We start from the raw sequence: 4,516 nt of genomic DNA, 5'->3' as shown, positions 1-4,516 counted from the left end.
GTTATCTTTGGAAGATGATCCATTAAAAAGCGGTTTTAGTTAATAAAAAAATATGTGCTTTTCTTGTATTCTTTTAAAATATTTTCTTAAATAAGAATCCTGTAATTATGTAAGTTAACATAATAAAATGTAGTGGAATAAAATGCCTTAAAGGCTCGTAGCTAAAATCTGAAGTCATAGATTTCTATTTTTATTTCAGAAATGACTAACAGCTCAGTTCATGTGTTTAGCAGCTGTAGTTGTGCAGCTGAATGGGGAAAAAAACCAGATGTTCACAATATGAAAACTTCCTCTCATAGTTCATGAACTCATAAATGTGTATGGTAGGAAAGTTGTCTGTTTCTATCACAAATGGGAAACATAACCATCAAATACAGCTTGAGATCCAGGCCAGAATGTTTTTACAGCAGAACAGTTCTAGGGGCACTTCCCAGGACACAGGCAAATCCCAAGATATAGGATAGTATATTTTCATTGAAAGCTGGTATGATTTTCATTTTAAAAAATATATGTGTAAATGCCAGTTTCTCATAAACACATCATTAAAATGTCTGTGAAAGAGTTTTAAAAACAGTTGAATTATACAATTATCATATTTTCTATTATGGTTCAGGAGCAAAAAAAAGGAATTGGAATTAAAATAACTGCCCCTCCAAATGTTTACATATGCTGCCTTTTGGATACTGTGGTCACTTGTGTGTAATAGTGACCTGAGAATTCACGAAAGTGGGCTGCTAACAATGTCTAAATAATATCAGCTCAGATGGTTACTCTTCTTACACATACTGCTTACTCTTCTAATTTGAAAGTAAAGTAACCCCAAAATACAGAGATTGTCTCTGTTCTTATGTACTTTCGCAGAAACTTTTCCAACAATAACATTTTGCTGATTCCTCCACAGTGATAGGGACTTTCCTGGGCAGGAGCTGTGGATCTCCTGCCCCAGCTGCCCTTGGCCAGATGTTTCTTCCAGCACCATCAAAATATGGTTCTGTCATCACGGGGATGCCACAGGTGCACCATCACTTCTGATGGGGTGGAGATGTTCCCCAGGGCCCTGCATCCTCTTCACAGCAGACTAATCTCTGTTCTCCTGCCAGACTCTCCAGACAAGCCTGTGCTAGGTTCTTCATGCCACAGATACTGGACCTAAAATATCCTACACTTGAGTTACCCCTTTCCACTTTAGGTGGGTATGGGCCTGCTTTTGTGTTTCCTTTAACACATTTACCTCAGTGCCAATTCTGGGTCACTTCTTTCTTCGGTTCCCCTGGTTCCCCTGTTATTACAGACCAATTGAATATTTTCCCCAAATATGAACCTTATAGTGCTTTACATAAATGTTTCCCCACACTATGAGGATCTGATTTTATTTCCAGCTTCCAACTTTCTAACTTTCCTGCCCTGGAGACTTTGCTGCAGGCTACAATCAAATGATAGTAATGATTGTGTGTTCTACAAATCCTTGACTGAAGACTGAAGAATGTAGAGAAAGATAAGCTCCCACTGGACCTGAAAGGTGAGTTTAGGTACCTCTGTGAGTTTAGTTTCTTGGGAAAGTTCTCACACTGCAATAAGTCATCTATATTTCTATAGGCTGGACATATTTCCATCCCTCTAAATGAGTAAGATTAAAAATGAAATTCACAATGTATCGCCTGGTATGACAGATTTACATTAGTAGGAAACTAGAATAAACCTAAAAATAAATGCACAAAACAAGAAAGCAATTTTCATCCCAAACTAACATCTGCTATGGTTTTATCTCATGAAAGGAAAATGAAAAACCCAGGTTTTAAACATATTTTGCACATGCACAAAGCACTGCCTTCAGATATGTTTTGGTTTGGAACTACAGAAGTTCTATTCCATTATTGCCTATCTTATCTGACTTGTCTATTTTACACTTAATATTTGTCTCCAAAATTTTTCTAATCAGGTAATTGCTAGCTTATAATGCAGAAAATATATCCTTGCAAGAACAGTAATTACATCATTATTATCCACAGTGGACTATAAAAGAGCTTTACAAAATGAATAGGCAATGTTTCAAACAAAGCATTTATGAAGGTTCCTTTTTTTACAGAGAAAAATACCCAGAAGTTTTAATGTTTGTTTGCTCTCTGGCAGCCTAAGGAAAATTTAAGTGGGTGTCAGTTTAAAAGAGCCACAGGAGACAGGACATTGGTTTCCCTACACAGATGTCCCTTAATCCCTGCAGTTTTTCTGTGGGAACTGGGGAAACAGGGTCATGCTCTCCACCCACATTTTATTAGTAATTTTCTGAATAAGAAATTTTAATAAAATAAAGAAACAAATGCCTAAACCAAACCAAAACTCTAACAAAAGTGAAGCACACAATGAAACCTTCCAAGTTAGGAGGCATGTACTTGTGTTCACTTATAAAATCATTCCCTGTATAATCTCAAAATTAATGCTGCTTCATCTCCTTCTTAAATTGAACTTCCAAAGCTGAAACTTTAATGCAGAGGAGAAAAACCTTTGGAAATTTCTGGTTGGAGAGAGTAATACTTGACTAGACTTCTATAAGAGCTATTTGAGTTTACCTTATTTGTATACTGCACACAGAGTAAAAACCCTTGTACTGACTGACTTAGTTTTTATACATTATAAAGCAGGTGATACTGCTTGATTTCTGTTAAACAAATATTCTCTTTAAAAGGTTTTCCTATTTAAATAGCTTAGGAATTTATTATATTGTCATTCAAATCTTAATGTTTGTGAGGTTTGTCTGTTTATTTTAAAATATATTTTTAACATCAGTTCTTTACTATTTGTGGCTAGTACTGAAATTTTCAGAAGAATATGTGAGTAAATGATAATATTGTGAGTTGAGAAACCTTTGTCTATATGCACATGAGTATTTACTATTTCTCATCTGAGGAAAATTAAAAAAAAATTATTCAAATAAAATGAAAATAGAACATTTGCTTTACTGTGTGAATTCAAAATTAAAATATATTTTTAAAGCGGCCATTAAAAATAATATTTATGGAGTATGAAAACATACTAGCAGAAGCAAAAAAGTTAGCAAGCTGGAAAATGTTAAAAGGGGCAGAAAGAAGAATAATCTCTCTTGCCAGATTTCTCAAAGTAGGCAGGAAAACTTAGAAATTATTCAGGAAAGGCAGAGCTTGACAAATCATTCTGCACCAACATAGATGTAACAAGATTTGCTCAGAGAGTTGACATACTTTTCCTATTGGCAGGTATTTGTTTAGACTTGTCTAATAAAACCATCTGAGATTTATTGATACAGTGTAGTGTTAACTCTTTATTTGGTACTAAAGCAGGAGGTTTTTATGGAGTCATTTCAGGGAGTTGCAGCCATCCTGTCCAGTACTAAATATTCACATCAATGAACTGGAAAAATTACAGTAAATAAAATTTGCAGACAACAATGGGCAGAGGGTGAATCCCAGCAAAGTCAGGCTGGGAAAGTTGAAGCAAAGTGTATTCAGATAGAGTTAAATGCAAAATATGTCTAGAGACTGGGAATGCAAACCCAGAATAATAAAATAAATAAATCTTGGAAAGCAGTAACACTCAAGAAGAATGTATATTTTAAAAAAGGTTTTGAATTAGACAGACAATGAATTCAGTTTGTTCACTGCAAAGAATACTGTGCACAAGTATCTGCCACAGAAAAGGAAGAAATGTGTTGCAAATTCCTTAACCTAGTGGAAAATCCGTGAGAAGACAAGTGCCTGGAAGCTGAAGCCAAGGAAATTTAAATGAGGCATGCTAGAGCAACCTTAGATGAACATTAGGTGTTATTAAATAAACAACTAGAATGAGCTGCTTTTAAAGGTCATGTACTTATGGTCACACTTGTCCTTCAAATAAAGAACTGATGATCTGCAGCAGGATAGACTCTACTTAAATTCAAGACAGGTATTAGTAATTGTCAGAACACTGGGTTAACAGGTGTTTAGCAGGTCATGAAACAGCAGTATCTGTTGGTCCTTTCTGCTTTAAACTCCATGAATACAGGCACAAAGTTGAATTACTACCTGAACATATAATTAGCCTGTAGTTGCCAAAAAAATTCTTGCATGTTTCAAGATCCAGACATCATTAAAAGATCTTTACAGAAGGGATGGTACCAGAAATGTGATGTGCAATCATTAATTCTGAAATTATCTGATTTGTCACACATATAGAAACACCTTTGGAAGGTAAGGAACTCTCATGGATCTATTCTAGACTCATGTTGCAGCCCTTATCTGCAGTGATATATTAGTTCTGAAAGGAAAAAAAAAAGTATTTGTGAATTTGAATAAAATATTTACCGTATTCAACCTTTCAGATGCTGCAATACATGTCCTTACAAAACATCATGGCTTGCGTGTGCACTTCCTTGTGGGTGATAGAAATGGGACAAGGGGGGTGCTGCAGCCTCTCCCCAGCACCAGAACAATATCTGCTTCCTTCCCTCTGGGTAATGCTGCTATCGGACTCCTGGGGACAACTTCACCTGTTCTCACTTTGGCTG

The sequence above is a fragment of the Agelaius tricolor genome, unplaced genomic scaffold, assembly GCF_023055355.1.
Source record: "Agelaius tricolor isolate 1412-34295 unplaced genomic scaffold, bAgeTri1.0.p SCAF_10, whole genome shotgun sequence".
Taxonomy (NCBI): Eukaryota; Metazoa; Chordata; class Aves; order Passeriformes; family Icteridae; genus Agelaius; species Agelaius tricolor.
The sequence above is the reverse complement of the archived record's forward strand: the minus strand, read 5'-3'. Positions refer to the sequence as shown.